The sequence below is a fragment of the Spea bombifrons genome, chromosome 6, assembly GCF_027358695.1.
Source record: "Spea bombifrons isolate aSpeBom1 chromosome 6, aSpeBom1.2.pri, whole genome shotgun sequence".
Lineage (NCBI taxonomy): Eukaryota > Metazoa > Chordata > Amphibia > Anura > Pelobatidae > Spea > Spea bombifrons.
The window spans coordinates 26,411,669-26,433,236 of record NC_071092.1 but is presented as its reverse complement, the minus strand read 5'-3'; the positions used below and the strand labels follow the sequence as shown (position 1 = coordinate 26,433,236).

The following is a 21,568-nucleotide window of genomic DNA, read 5'->3' as shown; positions in this document are numbered from 1 at the left end:
GCATTCATACAGACTGCAATAAATTAATCTACTGGGTAATATTGGGGTACTTGGAGTCACGGTAGATTCATGAATTTTTCATCCCAGGGAATTTGTCTGGGGGGATCATATTTCTGTATAAAGTTGATATTGTCTTTTATTGCGATTGAATAGATTCATATTAACTAAAAAACTTTTGGGAAGTTATTTCAGGTATATCTGAGATTAGTTTATTTAGACATCAAAGGATTATGTATATTTAATGCAACTCTCATACACACGCCTTCATAAATTACACTTTCTAAAGATCAAGTGTGTGAAACCAAAATGCTCTCTATACAACATTATTGGATCTGAACTGGCTGCTATATGAATATCCTGCATGGAGCTGCAAAACAGCTCAGCACAGAAGTGCTTATATGGGCTGTTTGAAGCCTCCAATGACACTGACAGTTGTTCAAATGGGTTAGAGGAAAAGTAATAACTACAGAGACATGAGCAAAGCTCATATATTCCTGGAAGGCAAGAGGATCAGAAACCTAAAGGTTCTTTCCCGCTGTAGTGGACCAGATTGTTTTGTCCTAGTGGTTTCCTTTAACGAACACAGCACAGTCTTATCTCCATTGATAGGATTTATAGTTAGTTACTCTGGCTGTTGTCCTCCGTATTGCTCTTAGAAAAGCTGTACACAGCAGATGTTTCATTTTTCTCAATCATTATTTTGTATTTGTTCTTTCCTAGGTCGTAATAAAACAGAGGAAAATCAAGGAAACAAGTCTCAATACCATAAACTGATTATTATTATTTTCACTGCTGCAGCTGTGGGTGTGATCATTTTGGCTATGGTTTGTACATGTCACAAAAGAAAAGGTGAGAAAATCGAATTAACAAAACAAAGTTTCAAAGTCCTTTTTTTTACACAATGGGCAGGAGACCATCCAGCCAACCAGGGAGATATAGCATGCAGTACGAAAATAGTTAACCCTAAACATATTGGGGAGTAATTATATTCTCAAAAGGACTATTCCAGTCACCACGCTGTCTCCACCATTTTACCCCAGCAAATGTTTCTTGTCTTTTTTGACTAAGATCAAGTGTAGTACCTATGAGTGGGAAAAAACCCAATCGTATAGCCTTACGATTGTCCATCTTGGGCATACTCAACAAATTTGAAATGTTAAGTGGTATATCTGTCCCTACACGTTGGTATGTTGATGATATACAATTTTCCATCAAGCCTAGGCTTTTGGGTGGCAGATGGAGAAAAAACTATAAAATGCCCGGGGGCTAAGGCTGCAAGAGCACTTTTGATTTTCCTTCACAATTGCACTGGATTTTATTTATTCATTTTTTTAGTGGGGAAGGTCCATTGGCCTCCTGTACATTACTTCTCCTTGAATGCTTAATTGGTTCCTCTCTTCAGAGGGGAAACAAGAAGATGTGGACCTCAGTCCATCAAGCTCAACCTTTCACACATACCTAGTTCTAAAGTTGATCATGCTAAAAGCTTTTACAGACACATCATCATACATTGGGTAAGCATACAGGTAAAAACAATAAAGTTTGAAAGCGTCAATCAGAATTTAATGCTATACAATTATGAAACAAGGTTTTTTTCAGAAAAAAAATACCCCTCGTCTTATAATTGAGGTCGTCTTATAATCATATCTCAAATAGAGGTCTGACTATGAGACTAAGATCCAGATCCCCCGCAGTGCTGCAGGGGACCTGGATCCTCCTGTCTGGTAATCTCTGCTGCTGCTGTCCCTTCCACCGGGGGTTCTATCACCAAGCACTGGCGAAAGTGCTGGCAGCAGCGGAGATTGTCTATGTGCATCGCACAGACCTTCCCCAGCTGCCAGAGAGGAGAATTCCCAGCAGCGCTCGGAATTCTGCTCGATGGACACAGACAACCCCCGCTACTGCTGACACTTCTGCCGGGCCTTTTATGATGGAGCACAGACGTCACATGACCTTCCGGTGCTCAATCATAGAAGCCCCGCCAGAACTAACGCCGGCCTCCACCCGCTGCCCCCACTAGACACCATGGAGTCAGAAGCACTGGTTAATCGGGGGGAGTGTTATATGGGGGGGCATAAGGCTTTTCTGGAGGCAGAATGACCCATGTTATCCCTTTTAACCCCCTATATGCCACTCTGTCTCCTGAAATGCCTTTTAACCCCCTATATGCCACTCTGCCTCCTGAAATGCCAGTGTGGCATATACGGGTATAAGGTATTTCTGGAGACAGAGTGGCATATAATAAAAACAAAAACGATATATTTCTCAATCATAGCTTTTATTAAATATGAAAAAATAGTTTACATAGTGTAAATGAATTAATATTTACTGGTCAAACTTTTTTCCTATAGAGTAGTCTTATATTCAGGCTTTTTCTTTTTTTCCTAAATTAATATTCAGATTTTGGGGGGTCCTCTTATAATCAGGATCATCTTATAACTGAGCAAACACGGTATATAGGAGTTTCAGCAAACTCAATACACAGCAATAGGTTGTCAGCCTTGAGTAAGGACAAATACTACAGGGCTTACAGTTAGCTTAAACAAACATTGGTTCCCCCAAACTGCCCTTGACACAGGGCTAGTGGGTAATTTGGCCTAGTCCATGCAACTTGAAAGAAAGGTTACATGCATGTTATATGAACAAACAGCCGAATTGAAACAATGAATGACTTTAAACCCACAGATTGAGATGGCATTTTTTTTCTATGTTGCCATTTAGACCAGAAGTTGCACTAACTGTGTTTCATATGCTGAAATTGAATTGTACAATAGACTTGTGCATGTTGGGCTACTATGTGCTACTATGGGGTAGAAATGTAACAAGTTTCATTATTTTTCCTCAGCTACAACTGATTGTGCTCCAAATCCAGCACTGCAGGAGGTAATATTGTCTTCTATGTGTTACTGCCTAGTATATAGCACTAGTTTGCGGTTAATGAGACAATCATGACCACACGTTTATTAATTCATCCAAGCCATTCTTCTTAATCTTTAATATTGCATTCAATGGTTCCTGGCCCAACACACACACCAAAACTTTCTTGTCTCAAGCTCCTCTTTTAGTCTTCTAAGACTTAATTTAATGCATCCTTTTGGGCACTTAACCCCTTAATGATTAATAACATCACAGAAGAATGGTCAGTTAGTGACTGATGGCATTAAACAAGCTTAGAAACCGATGTAAGATAGTTTTCTTCACTTCAATGGTGTTGCAACACAGAGAACAGCAGCAGGGGCCCCAAGTGGCCCCTCCCTAGGGCGTTAATGTCTGTCATACACTCTATGGGGCAGACACTTGACTTAAAAGAGCTTAGGAGGCAATCAATGATATCGAGCCATTCAGGGACACCAAAAAAACATCCCCAGGACGCACTGTGACCACTCCGGAGAGCAATCACAAGCGCCACTGCAAGAAATTTTGCGCAGGCTGATCAGATAGCATGTTACATTTGCTATGAAAATTGTAAGCACCTATTTACCTCACTACCTAAACTACGTTCCTACTGAATATATGCAGCACCCACCCCTTTGAAACTGTATTGCATTCAGCCCTCAAGATAAATGGAACTCATAAATAAATTTCGCTGGTGAATTTCATAACAAGCTTTTCCCCCAATTTACTTAAAACTGGATTCCCTCTGTGGAAAATGTACAGTTTATTTGAATGCTGAGCTAAAATCCTACTGCCCTGCAGGACACGATTTTTTTATGATTAGCCTTAAACAAGCCCTCTTGTCACCCTATTTACAATACACTATTTTTTTATTCTTTCCTTCTTTTACTTCCAGTTCTTAAACCGTGTTACCCTCTTTGAAAGGCACAGTTATTCCTCAGGGATCAGTGAAGCAGTGTTTCAGTAAAACAAGCAGAATACCATATACTGGCATCGGGAGGGAGGGCAGGGCCGGCCCTACCATGGAGCAGAGTGGGACAATTGCTCCAGGCGGCACTTTTGAAGGGGCCGCACTTTGCTGCTCCAAGCCCTTTTTTTTTTTTTTTAAAGCGGAAGAGAGAGAGGGCGCCGAGTGATTTTCGCCCCTCTCCTCTGCAAGCCCTCTAACTCGGTCACGGTGCAAGCTTGTAATGCTGAGTGCCGGAAGATGATGTAATTTCCGGTGCTCCGCATTACAAGCTGGCACCAAGACCGAGCAGGGAGACTCGCCGCAGGACTGCTGAAACGTAAGTACAAAGGGGGGGGGGTTGATAGGGTAGATAATAGGGAGGGAGAGTAAGGGTAGATAATAGGGAGGGAGAGGAAAGGTAGATAATGGGGGGGCGGGAGAGGAAAGGTAGATAATGGGGGGGCAGAGGAAGGGTAGATAAGGGGGGGGCATTTTAAACTCCCCCCAAGGTGGCAGTATGTCTTGGGCCGGCCCTGGCTGTCAGGGTGGTTTGGTCTGATCTCCCTATAGCTGATATCCTCCCCTTCACTCTGGCAGCTGTTCCTTAACAGACAAAGGCACAGTTTGCATGCTGCAGACACAATTTAGGTTATTTCAAACATGTATTGCAGCCAGGGTAAGTTAATACACCAGCTGTTGAGATTACACTTCCAATGACTCTCAGCCAGCCTGAATACAACTAGGATGCCAAATGTTAGCTTTTATATAATTATAGATTGGTACTGTAGCTGCTGTAGAATGCACATCTCAGAATGCTCAGCCATCCATTTGATATGTAATATTTCTTTATTAATATTTCTTTATTGTTTTTTATAACATAAAGATGGGGAGGAGACCCTAGGGGAATGAAAATATTTCGCCAGGCATTTTTTTTGGGGGGGGGGCACTCCCCTATCTTTCACACACAAATACTTATTTGTTTTTTGTTTGTTTGTTTTTTATCAGTCTCAAGGCATGGGTACCCCCTATGACCTTGAAAATCAGCATTACCTTCTTCATCAAGACAAGGCAACACATTTGTACAGTGAGATACCCTAAATAGAAGACACATTCTTTGGAAATCACCATAAGACAGGAGAGATGAAGAAACTGTTGTGCCAGATTCCGCATAAACATTATACTTATGAACATACTTATTTTCCCAATAAAAAAAAATATATATTATTTTCTTTTGATACTTCATGCGGCGCGGAAAATTGGCTCTGGGAAATATTTTGCACAAGAGAAGTTTTCTGGGCATGCCACCTAAGAAAAATTAGATGGAACATTGCTTATGAATATGTGCAATACACTTTTTAAAGAGAAATATCACCTTAACAGCTCTTAAAATGAGTAAATTCATCTATTAAAACTACCTGTCCTTGTTTTTCAGTCTGTAATTATTTGAAGCCATTTTACAAGGGGTGGCTAAAGTGAAATGCTGGAATAACTTAAAAGGGCAGCTTAATGCCCCCGACTACCCTATCAGAGGCCCCAAGTCACTCAGAAATTCCAGTCTACTGGAATTCTAGTTGTTTCTTCCAATTCACTGACACATACAAGAAAATTCCCGATGCACGGCCGATCACTGAAAAATCATAGACCTGAAATAAGGAATAACAAGTGACTTTCATCATACACTTCTCCCCGTATCAACTCCACTAACTAGGCCTTACACAAAAGGGTGGAGCCTCTGCACACATCCTTTCTCCAGATTGGAGAAATGAGGAGAGGCTGTCCCCACGGGGTGCGCCTCGGCTCCACCCTTTTGCGGAAGTACTCCAAGATGCCAAAATAATGCAGACGGATTTACACAAATTTGTCCAATATATTGGCCTCTGGGAGTAATTCCCTGTTGAGGAACCGCTCCAATAGGCGTGTTTTACAGAACTGATACAGGGGAGAAGGAGATGGAGACAGAAGAACAAGAAGATGCACAAGAAGAAGCAGAGCTGCTAAAAAGGAGATGGGCACAAGAAAGCGATCAGAGGAGAAGGTAGGGGGGCCTTTGAAAGAAAGCGTGAGAGAGCGAGCTAGTGTGAGAGAGCATGAGTAAGAGTTAGAGTGAAAAAGTAACACAATGCAATAGACAATTCCGAGCTCTCTTCTTCCTTTGCATTTGTTTCTTTGAGGTCCCTATTTGTTTTTGAACATTTGAAAATTGGCAAATTGTGTTAAAGTCTAATTTGGACTACTATATGTATTTCTAACAATTTGAAATGAAGGGAATATTCTTACATGAATTAACCAACAAATTCTAAAATACACATAATCAGGCAAAACAGAGAATGCACTAAACCACATTGTAACATACAAAAGTAATATGTGTGTGTGATAAACACTATACATATGTAAATATTGCCACAGCATTAAATTTATGAAGTTTTTCCTGCTTTTGGGGGTGGAGCTCGCAGACCCCCAATATCCCTGAAGCCCATTTTGCAAACTTGGGACCTCTGACCATATTAAAGAAGAATGACCCCATTAAAGAAGCACATTAAAGTGCATATGATAACTGAAGCGTCCCTTTAAGGGGGAGCACAGTTCATGCATGAACTATACTGGGCAGTCTTTCTGATCTATAGGTCCATACAAGTGTCCACAAGGATCCAAAGGCCAAAGAGACAATGCTTTTTAGCCAGCTTAAAGCACTGAACCAATCAGTGGAGATATAGAGGGGTACTTGGGTAGCAATGGGAGTAAACTTTCAGTATCCTTAAACAGACCATGGGACTAAGCTTCTTAAAAATCCCATGGGTGTCTGATTTTACCTAATTTTACCCAGCTGAAATCTACAAACCCAAAACTAAATCAAATCAATGACATGGAATTTAGACATAAACATTCCCCATGTAAATGTATGAGTTTTGGATTTACCCTCAAGCAGCACATGCATTTAAAGACCCACATGTCCTCCCAGCACCTCTTGTAAAGATTCTAAGCAGTGAATCACAAAGTCTGTTAATTAAATGGCTCCAATACCAGCACTCACGGAGGCCTTGACTTGTCATTATTTAACCATACACCTGAGTCACCTGTACTCAAGCAGGGGTATGAACCATGATGTATTAGTAGCAAAAGCACTAATTGGAAGTCTTATACAGAATCAAGGTAGAGTAGAATGGGAAGAGTCCGTTCCAGACTGTGTGACCCTGACGATTTGCCCCAATACCCTGAGTTTAGGGCAAAGACTATGAGACTCAGGGTCAAACTCTGAGATTTCCCAGGTATGCATAAGACACTCAATTATCACTCCAAAAACATAGCATCCAGCTTTTAGAAATATTCTAATAAAACTTTATTTTAGAAATAAAACCTCTACAAAATAGACTAAAAAGTCTCCTGCACAAAAATATAAAAGTCATACATCACAGAATGAGAGCTCTCAGCACAGCTTGAATTTCCGGGTGGCACTTTATGTTGAAAGTTGAGTGAATGGGTTCAATTGGTTTTTTTCAGACTAATTTACTGTATTGTTAGTATATTATTTTCAAGAATGTATTTACACTAATAGATCTTTTATTTATACATTAAGAAATGTGAACATTTTGTTGCAGTTTATTATGGATGGTTAGTATGCTTTTTAAAAGTTCCTTCTCATTGAGAAAGCAAAAGGCAGCAAAAGTGTTAAGGAGCACTACTTATCTTCCATATATCAAAAAAGTACTCTATGTATTGCATAGGTGTAGAATTATATCTCCATTTTAGCTATGCTTACCTTACATAAACAAGATAGTTGAAGCATAAGCTTTATAAACAGCTATAAGACTCTCACACTAAACTAGGTGTTTGCAACTGAGTTAATTATTCAGTGGCGGAACTACGGGGGGTCGCAGGGGGCCCAAGGGGTGCCGAGCGGTTGGTGAAAACGATCGCTCGGCAACTCTTGGGTCCCCCTGACTGACAGAAATCCAGGATGCCTCCGCTCACCCCGCTGCCGCTGCTGCCGACGTCATCGTCGCCGCCGCCGCCTGCCTCAGCGCTGCCCAGAGTGCAGTGTTGGGAGCGTGAGGCGTTTGTCTCGGGTGCCGGCGCTTCACACTGAGCAGTGAAGCGCCGGCACCCGAGACAAATGCCTCACGCTCCCAACACAGGAGTTGACGGTAAGTGACCTACAAAGGGGGGGTAGGGAGGGAGTGGGTAGATCGTGAGAGGGGGGGTAGATCGTGAGAAGGGGAGGTAGATCGTGAGAAGGGGGGAGTAGATCGTGAGAAGGAGGGGTAAGGAGGGAGAGGGTAGATTTGTGAGAAGGGGGGTAGGGAGGGAGAGGGTAGATTGTGAGAAGGGGGGTAGGGAGGGAGAGGGTAGATTGTGAGAAGGGGAGTAGGGAGGCAGAGGGTAGATTGTGAGAAGGGGGGTAGGGAGGGAGAGGGGAGACTGTGAGAAGGGGGGGTAGGGAGGGAGAGGGGAGACTGTGAGAAGGGGGGGCAGGGAGGGAGAGGGGACTGTGAGAAAGGGATAGATGGGTTGGGGGTGGGATGGTGGGGGCGGGGGCCCTTAACAGATTTATGAATGTGTTATGTGCTTAAGATTACAACTGATCCAACAACAGATACATCCAAACACATATCAATGAAATCACAATATGTATTCGGATATATCTCCTGAAGGCTAATGTGTTTTCTAGCTACAATAACTACACTTATCCAGGTGAATGGGTATATGGATACACTTATGAAATATGCACCGATAAACCCACCCACTGGCTTATTAAGTTAAACAATCCCTGTTCTATCTCTTCTAACTTTTAAGGTTTGAACTGAAAACTTTCGCTTCTTCCAGAATGCAACAGAATATTTTGGAAACAACAACAGGATATCAAAGAATCCACAATGCGGCTATGATATAACAATTCAAACTTTTACTAGAACGTTCCAAATATAAAACAATACAAATAACAGTACAATAAAAATAATCCCCACATTAATTTACACACTTACAACAAATACATATATATAACTTCCTATTTACAATATTCAAACATGCATGTTCATAGTTACCTTCCCTGAGAGCTCCAGGTTAGTGATGTTCCTTTGTCTCTTTACTTTCTATTTCTCTCCTCCTCTCCCCTCTCTCTCCTCCTTACTTTCACTACTTGATATACTAGAGGGTCCCAATTAGGTCTACTGAGGAGATCCCTGATTGGACCCTGTGGTTGCCGTAGTTACCCTTTGAAGTTTTTCCCTTTGGCCAACACCACACCCTGGAGTCTTTACAATCATGGGGCAGTAAAACCCAAAGATCTCCTGACCTGATTATTGACATGTCAGGTATTTTTACAATCTATTTCATGCGAAAACCTGTCTTTCTTCCACACACCCTTCATCACGCATATCAGTGTTACCGTATATTCCGGCGTATAAGACGACTTTTTAACCCCAGAAAATCTTCTTAAAAGTCAGGGGTCGTCTTATACGCCGGGTACTAACCGAGTACCGGGTACTTACCGAGCCGGAGATTCCCACGAACCCACCAATCTCTAGGGGAGGGGCGAGTGGAGAAGCCGCCTCTCCTGGGCCGGTCTTCAGGGCCGCGCCGAGGTAGGTGCCCGACATTAGGGAGCTCGAGGTCTGGCATTTCAGACCTCGGCTTCCCTGCTACCTAATCACAACGCGTCGGCTATTGATGCCGAGCGCGGGGATGACGTCATGTCCCGGCGCTCGGCATCAATTGCCGGCGCATAGTGATGAGGGAGCAGTAAACAGAGGTCTGAAATGCCACAACTGGATGGAAGAAGAAGATAACAACCAGCCAATCACCGGTAAGGTACATCGCTTGCCGTGATTGGCTGGTTGTTGTACGCTGGGTGGAGGGGTAGTCTTATACAGCGAGTATAGCCCAAACTCTATATTTCAATTGGAAAAGTTGGGGGTCGTCTTATACGCCCAGTCGTCTTATACGCCGGAATATACGGTATCTAAACTAAAACAAAAGGATTCCCAAATATTTCTCATTCCCGGCCACCTCCCATGCATCTTGATTTAACTAGTATTAACAGAAACCATGATATATATATATATATATATACACATACATATACATACCTGCATATGCATAGCTTCACACATGTACATCCATACACCCGCATACACGTGTCCATATACATATATATCCACACAACTGCTTATAGTGTAACAGTAGCATTGTCACAGCGCTTCCAGTGTTGCTGAAAGATCTCCAAAAGATCCGGGGCTAAAGCCCATAGCAGATTTAATAGCAGTGGGGACCGCTTTGACACTGTAGATTTTGTTGAGAAACATGTACACAGTATACACAGAACAGACGCACACGACCATTTGACGGAGACAAGCGGATACATACTTCAGGTTTTAAGAGTTAAATTTATTACAATAGCATAATTGTTACATATTTTAGTTACTTAAATGTAATTTGCAGCTTCTTTTGTGATGAAAGACATCATTTAACAAAAAAAAAAACTAGAAAAAACAGTAGTTGCTACTTAAGGGTACTGATTTAGGAATCAATGCTGTTTGGGATCCCCTCCATAATATTCTTTTTTACCAAATGGAAATAATACATATGCCTTAGATTTAGGTTAATAACTATAGAACAAACATCCCAGCATTTGTCTTAAGCAGATGCCAATGTCTAAATTGTTAACATGATTATCTTAGCTGTGAAAGATCCTAGGCATAAATAAGAGCAGTTATATGTATTATCAATATCTGGACACAATGAAATCTATGGAACATTAAAAGAAGGGTTCTACATAGTTAACTTCCTTCCTGTACCACAGTTAGATATTGCAAAGTGGCACTAGCATCTTTAAAAAATACAATACAAGCAGATAAACAAAAAATGTAAACTTTGCATGGCTAGGCCTCATTCCAAGAGGCAGTTCAAGCCTCAGAACATGGATGTCTGAAGTTCTTTTTTGAACATCCCTTCGAAGTTCAGACCCTTGGACAGCAACTCATCTTCCAGATCCTCCAGCGCCCACTGGTGGTCAGTCAGCTCTAGTGCTTCCCATTCAGTCTGTTCAAAGTAAAAACACAAACTTATAGATTTTAAATTTTCCCCGTCTCAGTCATAAACAACCCGTTACAGAACAAAACGTTCTAAAAACAAGAGTATACGCAGAGAAGTGAAACATTAAAGGGGATCAATCACATTCCAAACTACATCCTACTTTCTACACGTAAACATAGCAATCGGGAGCTTCTCATTTTCACTTCAGTAACAATTTAAAAAGAAGCACTTACCACGAAGATATTAGTATAAAAAAAATCTTTACAAATAAACTGCAGAGTGGGAAACAGATCACTAAGGGTCGTGCACAGTCTGCGTGAACATTGAACAGATTGGATCCAGGACACGTTACACACAGACACAAAAAAAAAACATTGCAAGAACCATTTTTGATGGATGTCAGATCTAGAAAACTTAAATCTGACTAGCTAAAGAAGGAATTTCAGGAGGAGCTGAGTGTTTCACAAATGAACATAATGCATACATGTCAACAACAGCATTATGCACATTACATTGTCGCCACTTTAAAGTTTGAGTCTCTGTGGATAAAGGATGTATTTATTGTAGCCTAACAAGAAGATTATGTATCTGCACCTTAAAAGCCTTGTTGGTGTCTGCTGGCATTGCCATGGCTGCCCCAGTCATCTGCTCTTGCATCACTCGTGACTGATCTGCAGCTGAAAAACCAGAAAGCATGGGGGTTTAATCACACCGTGGACAGAGATATACAATACATATAAACACATACACATTTACATACACACACATACATACAGGGCCGGCCTTAGGGGTGTGCGACCTGTGCGACCGCACAGGGCGCCATGGTTGCAGGGGCGCCTGACCGGGACTTAGATTAAAGCATCGTTTTTTGTTTTTGTTTTTTTTAAACTTTATTTAACATCATTGATGTTAAATAAAGTTTAAAAAAAAAAAACGATGCTTTAATCTAAGTCCCGGTCAGGGGCGCCGAGCGGTTGCTCGTGAAGTTCTCGGCAACCGCTCGGCGCCCCTTACTCTCCGTGACTCCGTCGCGGTGCCAGCATCTCATGGGGGGGGTAGTTTGAAGGGGCAGAGGGGGGTAGTTTGAAGGGGCAGGGGGGGTAGTTTGAAGGGGCAGAGGGGGGTAGTTTGAAGGGGCAGAGGGGGGGGTAGTTTGAAGGGGCAGAGGGGAGGGGTAGTTTGAAGGGGTAGAGGGGAGGGGTAGTTTGAGGGGGGGTAGTTTAAAGGGGCAGAGAGGGCGGGTAGTTTGAAGGGGCAGAGAGGGGGGGTAGTGAGGGGGGCGCCAGAGGAGTAGTCCGCACAGGGCGCCACAACGCCTAAGGCCGGCTCTGCATACATACATACATACATACTCGGCTGTAACATTTTTCCTTTTATAATTATATACATTTTTTAAGTCACAATTTGAATGTATATCTTAAGTGACACAAAAAGCTATTATAAAACCAAATTCTCCTGCTCACAAGTGTAAGTGAAAAATAATAATATAATTTAATTGTGCTTCCCAAATGACTGCAGCAACCCAAGGAGACGCTCTTCCTCAGGGTGTAAATATGCCAGTATACAGATGATTGGGGCGCAAATACATATAGGGAAGAAATAATATAATAATAGTGCAGAGTGTATAAACAATAATAAGTGTTGTATGTGATATAATTGCACTCACAAACAGTATGGATGCATTGGACCCATCAACATGTAGTGAAAAAATTCCTTTTATTAATCTTCATAGAGAGTCTATAAAAAAGCCAACTACAATGGTGCAGTATCTTTAGGCAAAAACAAGTATAAGTGATGGAATTGCACTCACAGTCCGTATAGGCACAACATGAATAGAATAGTGTGCATGCAAGCTCGTAATGGCGAAAAGTCAGCAGTTCAGCTGAAAATTAATCCAACCTAATTCTTCTACTATTATTGTTTATACACTCTGCACTATTATTATATTATTTCTTCCCTATATGTATTTGAGCCCCAATCATCTGTATACTGGCATCTTAAGTGACAACCTGATTTTTATCTCTTCTTTTCAAAAAAACAGACAGGAAGCAGAGGATCATGAATGAAAAAGTATGCAGCTGAACAGAGAAGCAGAGCAGAGCTTCTATTCATAGAGTAAAAGCCGTCAATGAAATGCAAGCGTTTATTACCATTGTCTTGGCCAAGAATCAGAGAGTAAATGCTTCTCAATCCAAATACATTCAGGAAATACCATGAAGCAGAACTCACCCTGCCAAACAAATGCACCGGAGCGTTAGTTTATTGTAAAAACAAAACCCAAAAAAACAGTAGTTTCGCATTCTGTACTAGCACATTAATGTATATTTGTACAGTACCAAAATATACATTGGTCATAGGGATGGACAATGAAAGACATGACACTATTTAACCCGATGAGTGCCAGGGATTGCGGCACATCTTCCCCTGGGAGGCTGGGAAAAGATTTGCAGTTTTGCTATATTAAATGTAAGCGGTAACCGTATAAACAGCTTACAATTTACCAAAGTAACCATATCTATTTATGACATGAAAAGGTATTCATAACAACATAGTGTATGGAACATGAAGCTATCTGAAATACGACGATAGTCTCCTAAGCAACATCACACTTGTAAGTGCTGTTCAGACATCGTAATGGAGAGTGGTCTTGGTTGAGACATCTACTACACTTCTTATTAGGAGAATAAGAATTGGGTTGTTATATACAACTCATTTCAAAATTCCTCTTAGGCTGTCATGCTATATTAAAACCCCAAGTGTGTTCTGAGCTCTGAGAGATGTAGAGGACTTCCTATTCCTGCATGAAGACATCTAAAAATGTATATATTTTCATGTTTATCATCAGTATCACTTCCTTTAGAAGTAAAGTGTGGTACGGGCACAGTGCTTTCAGTCTTTTCTTGGCTTGCATTGTGAAATGATAAAAGGTGTGGGATTGCTGTTACTACTTGGAGCCATGCAAGGTGAGACCCGGAGTTCAGTTTTCTATTTATTTAATACATTTTAACAAAATAATAATGTCAGCTAAGAAGCACGGTCAGTGTGCCACCTATAACCCAGTGTTACATTATAAAGACTAAGCCTCTGATCAAGTTTTTCCAGCAATGCACGTGTTAACAACCCACATTTGTTATAAATATAAGAGCTTGAGAATAAAAAAATGGGACAACTAACCCACCAGGCATTTGTGCATCCTCAGGAAAGATTCATACATTTTAAAAATTAGTTTTTTGTATTCATCTCTGGACTGTAATTATGTACTGATAAAGAAATAGACACTGATGTCTCTGTCTTGTGTTTATTAGGTTCCAATTCACACACTATCCATGTCACCCAGGCCCCCAAAGTAAAGGCTGAAGAAGGTAGCACAGTCACATTAAAATGTAGCTACTCCACCAGTATCTCAGTGCTGTCAAATCGCCCTTGGTTGGAATGGCACAGGCATGTGCTGAATGGAAGCAAGGTTTCAAATACAGAAGGAGATTTCATGGGCAGAGCTTTTAAAAGTACGACAGAAGATTTATTTAGTAAAAAATTGGCTGATGTGACAATTCACAATGTTGTCCAAACCGACACCGGCATGTTCATATGCGTAGTTTATATACATATAGATGACACAAAAATATCATCAGGACATGGGAATGGAACATTTCTTGAGATAACAGGTAATCATGTGCATTCAATGTGTCTTGTCAAGGATCACAGCAAATGTAAACTCAGGATGGAGATTTGAATCTCTGTGGAGTTTGTTCATGAAAACGTGTTGTGAAAAAGGTTAACTAGCAAGGGCCTCCTGCCATAAGCTGTCCCTTTCTAGCGGATAGTTACAATGGTTACATGTTATTGAAAAAAATAATAATAACGTAACTATTTGTGACATCTGTGCCTACAACTGTGTCAAAGTAGTATGCTTAAATCTAATTACCATAAAATGATATGTTCATGATAGTTGTATTCACTTTTTATTTTTTTGGCTCCCGTCTACCTGTAGGAAACCTTTATTATGGTTGGCAACTTATAAAGTATTTTGTATTAGAGTAATTAACTTGGTTTTTTTGTCAAATGTCGTTAAAATTGATGTCCAGCTGGCAAAAAATATTCAGATTGATTCAAAATGTACTACTTGAGTATCGAGTAACACTTTTTGTCATTAGGGGCTTGGCTTTATTAGCATAAAAATGTTTGCAAAGTGTCAGTTTGCAATACTGTTTACAAATTACCACCAGTACTAACATCTGATAAGATTTAATACACCCACAGAAACCAATGTAAGGTGCTCCAACACCAAGAAGTTTTACATTTATAGATTTATAGCTGCCATTTAACACCTACTCCGCGCAGATCACAGCCATTATTGGGTTATAAATCCATTAATATCATACACGCATGCACTAATAAAATGCACTAATAAAACATGCTATATAATTTTAAAGCCACCACAATGCTCCTACACACCTTACTACGCCTACTACAGTATGAATATCCTGCATGGAGCTGCAAGACAGCTCAGCACAGAAGTGCTTATATGGGCTGTTTGAAGCCTCCAATGACACTGACAGTTGTTCAAATGGGTTAGAGGAAAAGTAATAACTACAGAGACATGAGCAAAGCTCATATATTCCTGGAAGGCAAGAGGATCAGAAACCTAAAGGTTCTTTCCCGCTGTAGTGGACCAGATTGTTTTGTCCTAGTGGTTTCCTTTAAAGAACACAGCACAGTCTTATCTCCATTGGTAGGATTTATAGTTAGTTACTCTGGCTGTTGTCCTCCATATTGCTCTCAGAAAAGCTGTACACAGCAAATGTTTCATTTTGTTCAATCATTATTTTGTATTTGTTCTTTCCTAGGTCATAATAAAACAGAGGAAAGTCAAGGAAACAAGTCTAAAAACCTTAGACTGATTATTTATTTATTTTTTGTTTTACTTATTTTTTTTATTTTTTTTTTATTAATTTATTTTAAACATATAAAAAAGTAAAAAAAAAAATACAAAAAACGTACAGAGACAAGTCAATATAGAACAAACATCATAAAAATCAATTTGTCATCTCAATAAATCAATTGATCACGATATCAGACATAGTAATGAAAGGGGTGGCTCTTGGCTAACGCAGGGCCGACAACAATGATTATGTAAAATATTGCTCTTAATTTCTTTCAAATACTGATTTCCAAATTTTAGAACCCTCTTCTGCTGTCTTATATCAATTTTTTTCCATTTCAATTTGATAGGTCACTTGATTTTTAAACCGAGACCAGGAAAGTATATTTTGCGATTTCCAATTTCTTGTTATTACATATTTTATTGCCAGATATGTATACCCCCAAAAAAATAGGGGTGCTTTTAATTTCGGACATGCTAGTTGGAGTACTATTGTTTCAGGTCTTCTATCAACATCTTCAATGCCTAGTGCCCTTAAAGTCTCAAAAACCATATTCCAAATAGGCTGGAGATATACACATTCCCACCATGCGTGCAGGAATGTGCCCTGACATTTGGTTGATGTTGAGGAAAACATTTAAGAAAATGCTGTGATTGATTTTAAATTGTAGCTCCAATAAATTTAGGCAATGTACATATGTTTTAATTCTTGGAATTATTCCAATCCGTTCCTTATGCAGGATTTCCCATTCTATATCTCTCTCCCATTTATCAAGGTATGTACGTATTTCATGCCTCTGATTATTTATCAGGTTCGGGGTTATTCCTTGCCCCCTCGCCGAATTTGTAACCACCCAACGGATTGCCCAGGACAGTCCCGGGCAGCCTCAAACGCTTTTTTTTTTTTTGATGCGGAGGGAGAGCATGAGTTAATATGTGGATGTATTGTCTGACTGAGGGAGAGCATGAGTTAATGTGTGGATGAATTGTCTGACTGAGGGAGAGCATGAGTTAATATGTGGGTGAGTTGTCTGAATGAGGGAGAGCATGCGTTAATATATGGATGAATAGTCTGAATGAGGGAGACCATGAGTTAATGTGTGGATGCATTGTCTGAATGAGGGAGACCATGAGTTAATGTGTGGATAAATTGTCTGAATGAGGGAGAGCATGAGTTAATATGTGGATGCGTTGTCTGAATGAGGGAGAGCATGAGTTAATATGTGGATGAATTGTCAGAATGAGGGAGACCATGAGTTAATGTGTGGATTCATTGTCTGAATTAGGGAGAGTATGAGTTAATGTGTAGATGAATTGTCTGAATGATGGAGACCATGAGTTAATATGTGGATGCATTGTCTGAATGAGGGAGAGCATGAGTTAATGTGTGGATGAATTGTCTGACTGAGGGACAGCATGAGTTAATGTGTGGATGAATTGTCTGACTGAGGGACAGCATGAGTTATTGTGTGGATGAATTGTCTGACTGAGGGAGAGTATGAGTTAATGTGTGGATGAATTGTCTGAATGAGGGAAAGCATGAGTTATTGTGTGGATGAATTGTCTGAATGGGGAGACCATGAGTTAATATGTGGATGGATTGTCTGAATGAGGGAGAGCATGAGTTATTGTGTGGATGAATTGTCTGAATGAGGAGAGCATGAGTTAATATGTGGATGAGTTGTCTGAATGAGGGAGACCATGAGTTAATATGTGGATCCATTGTCTGACTGAGGGAGAGCATGAGTTAATGTGTGGATGAATTGTCTGACTGAGGGAGAGTATGAGTTAACGTGTGGATGAATTGTCTGAATGAGGGAGACCATGAGTTAATATGTGGATGCATTGTCTGAATGAGGGAGAGCATGAGTTAATGTGTGGATGAATTGTCTGACTGAGGGAGAGCATGAGTTAATGTGTGGATGAATTGTCTGACTGAGGGAGAGCATGAGTTAATGTGTGGATGAATTGACTGAGGGAGAGTATGAGTTAATGTGTGGATGAATTGTCGGAATGAAACGTCCTGCTGCTGAACGGTTTGTTCCACTTTTTGCCTGCTCTGGAGGGTGCCGGGGCCGCCGTGGTCGCTGTGGTGGCGTGGTGCGGTTCAGCGTCGCTGATTGTGTCGCAGTTCAGCCGAGGAAGAGCTGATTCCCGACTCCTAAGAGCTGACGCCAATGAATGTTTTCACCCGCTAAACGTCTGTATTTTTGAAAAGAAAAGACAAAAAGACCAGAGATGCCTCTCCTCCCTCTTATATCAAACTGGGACTTTTGGGCACTTTAGAAATTCCGCAGATAAGTGTTTTATATTTCATATTATATGCTCATACCGTCTTATATGAACTCAGTGCTGTGATGGCTAAAATTTAATATAAAGGCAATATTTGGGCCTAAACTTTTACAACACATGCGCTATATACTCTTTCAACATAAGAAGCGACTACACTACTATACTGACGGTTTAGTCTGATTATCTAAAGAAAAGAAAAGAAGAAAAGGTTCTCACCTATCAAACGGTTGAGATACTGGAAATTGTAATTACAAAGATCAGAAACGTGGTTTTTTTTATTTATTTATTTATTTATTTTTATCAATCACTTCAATATAGAGAAGTGTAGACAAGTGTTCCAATCTATACATGCTACATGTAACAACGTTTTTTGTTTTTTTTTGGTTGGTGCTTAACTAGTGCTCTGATGACTAAAATTGAATATAAAGGCAATATCTGGGCTTAAATTCTAGCAATACATACAAAATCTATTTTTTTCCAACATAAGAAGCGATTACACTACTATACTGACAGTTTATTAAGATGATGGTAATTAAACTATGCTCCTGTTACCCACCTGTCCCCGGGTCCCACGTTGCCGCAGCAGCCGCCGCGAAGGAGAGGGAGACCCTCCTCCACCGCACGGCCACCTCCGCAGCAGCTGCCACGAAGGAGAGGGAGACCCCCTCCACCGTACGGCCACCTCCGCAGCAGCTGCCACGAAGGAGAGGGAGAAGGAGAGGGAGAAGGAGAGGGAGACCCCCCCTCCACCGCACGGCCACCTCCGCAGCAGCTGCCACGAAGGAGAGGGAGACCCCCCCTCCAACGCACGGCCACCTCCACAGCAGCGGCCACGAAGGAGAGGGAGACCCCCCTCCACCGCACGATCACTTCCGCTGCCGTCCTCCGAAGTGCCGCGCAGGAGAGGGAGACCACCCTCCAACGCACGGCCACCTCCGCAGCAGCCACCACGAAGGAGAGGGAGACCCCCCTCCACCGCACGATCACTTCCGCTGCCGTCCTCCGAAGTGCCGCGCAGGAAAGGCAGACCTCCTGGTACACGGCGTCCAGCTTCAGTGCTCGCGCGCCCTCTAGTGGCGAACTCACCTACTGCGGGACTTTATGAAGGTAGATTACGCCGCCATCAAGATGGCCGCGATTCCCGGACACCGGAAGTGATGTCATGAGGGGGCTTATGGGAGATTCAGACTTCCTCCGCGGTTCTCCATTTAAACCTCTCAGACCAGTTACACCTTGCCTTCTGATGGTCGTCTATGCCTTGTGCTAGCACCCAGATATCGTTTACCTTCGTGATTCCTGTCTTTGACCTGGGCTCGCCTGACTACCTTGTATCCTGTATCCTGACCTCGGCTTGTTATCGTTTATCCTGACCTCCTCAATCCTGACCTCGGCTACGTTTATCAGCTATCCTGTTCTGCGGAATCCCTACCTCGGCTTGTCTGAACTGTTCTGTCCTGGAGTCCTACCTGACCACGGTGTCTCCAAACTACTTGTACGTGACAGCTCCATAGTAAAATCGGAAACGGAATTTTTATAGGATTGCACTTTACCACTTTGCACTTTACTTTTTTTCTTTGGCATTTTCTTATATATATATTTGTATTAGCTAATATGATAAAACTGCGAGCAATTACTAAAATATAAACGTGTTTTAACTTTTTTATCCTTTTGCATAAAGAAATCTATACGCACCTTATTAAGATGATAGTAATTAAACTATGCTCCATAGTAGAATTTTAAATGAAATTTGCATATGATGGCACTTTACCACTTTGGCACTTTACCTTTTTCTTTTTTTCTTCTATCTTTTTTGACACTTTCTCATATATATATTTGTATCAGTTAAAATGATAAAATTGGGAGCAACTACTAAAACACAAACGTGTTTTAAATTCTTTATCCTTTCGCACAAAGAAATATATATGCACTTTATTAAGATGATGGTAACTAAACTATGCTCCATAGTAAAATCGGAAATGAAATTTTTATAGGATTGCACTTTATCACTTTGCACTTCACTTTTTTTTTTCTCCTATATATTCATACGATAAAATTGGGAGCAATTATTAAAATATAAACGTCTTTTAAATTTCTTATCCTTTTGCATAAAGAAATTTACACGCACTTTATTAAGATGATGGTAACCAAACTATGCTCCATAGAAAATCGGAAATGAAATCTTCATATGTTGGCACTTTACCACTTCGCACTTTATCTTTTTTTTTGTTTTTTTTTTTTATTTTTTTTTTTTCTTTCTTTAAGAAATTTGATAGTTCTTACTAGTTAATTCTGCAGCAATACCTACTGACCTGTCTCTGGGCTTATATTATCAACGAGGTTACCCATCTGTACTCCTCCTTTTGGTTCAATAAGAACCTAAGTATGTATCCAGATAAACATGTTATTATTTTGATGCATATGTCTAGTTTAATTGTGTCTAATTATAATTTTTATAATGTTTTTTTTATGTTTCATTATGTCTACGTTTATTTCCGAGATGGAGTTGGGGAGAAGTGGGGTGAGAAAGGAATAATTGGTACGGTCTTTGGACGAATGGCAGCCCCTACAGTAGATGGAGTTCAAAATCACCCAATAAAATGGGAATTAAGTCTATTTCGGTAAATACTCAGGGGCTGAATTCGCAGATCAAACGAAATCGAGTATATTCCTGCTTACGTAAAGAAAAAATAGATGTTGCTTTCTTCCAAGAAACGCATTGGAGGATTATAGATAAAATTAAATGGGGCGGCAGAATATTTCCCACTATGTGCCACGCTTCGATGCTAGATAAAAAAAAAGAGAGGAGTAGCAATCATATTTTCCAATAGAATACTGACTAAAATGACTTTCTTAGAGCAAGCTGAAGATGGGTGCTATCTCATATGGGTTGGGACCCTTAATGATATAAAATATACGTTGGTAAATATTTGTCTTCCTAACACAGTTCCACTTTCATATTTTCAAAGAATTTTAGATAAAGTTGATAAAGTAAAAACTGGGGTACTTATTCTGGCAGGGGATTACAACTGTTTCCTAGATGAGAAAATGGATAAAGAGATGGGAAGAAAAAAAATTAATAAAAACTTAAAAAAAGAGCAAAATTCTTCTGTAAAATTATATTAAAAGCAGATTTATATGATCTATGGAGACTGAAATACCTCACAACAAGAGATTACTCCCACTTTTCGAAAGTACATAATACTTTTTCCAGAATAGACATGATTTTTGGTGATGGAAAAGCAGTAAGTCAATTACAAAAAATAAAGATGAATGATAATGTTTGGTCTGATCATAGCTACATTATCTTTGAGTTAAAAGATAGGTGGGAGCCATTGTCATTTACAACATGGCGTTTGGACGATTACATTCTACATTCCGAAGAGAATAGAAATTATATCATAGAGATGACTAAAGCCTTTTTTTCAGAAAACAAAATAGGGCAAACAACACAAGCCATTAGATGGTGTGCCTATAAGGCAGTCATAAGAGGACATCTCATTAAAATAAAGAAAAAGATGCGA

At 40.4% G+C, this 21,568-nt stretch overlaps 2 long non-coding RNA genes across 2 annotated transcripts; one reads left to right on the top strand and one right to left on the bottom strand.

The window, feature by feature from the left end:
• The first annotated feature begins 775 nt into the window (after positions 1-775).
• On the top strand, positions 776-5,023 carry LOC128500045 (uncharacterized). Its single transcript, XR_008354881.1, has 3 exons — positions 776-849; positions 2,846-2,883; positions 4,850-5,023. It is a non-coding gene; the product is annotated as an uncharacterized LOC128500045 (long non-coding RNA).
• Positions 5,024-10,403: 5,380 nt separating this feature from the next.
• LOC128500044 (uncharacterized) lies at positions 10,404-13,149 on the bottom strand. The gene is made up of 3 exons (XR_008354880.1): positions 13,024-13,149; positions 11,468-11,550; positions 10,404-10,879 (listed from the first exon to the last, which is right to left on the bottom strand). It is a non-coding gene; the product is annotated as an uncharacterized LOC128500044 (long non-coding RNA).
• Positions 13,150-21,568: the final 8,419 nt, after the last annotated feature.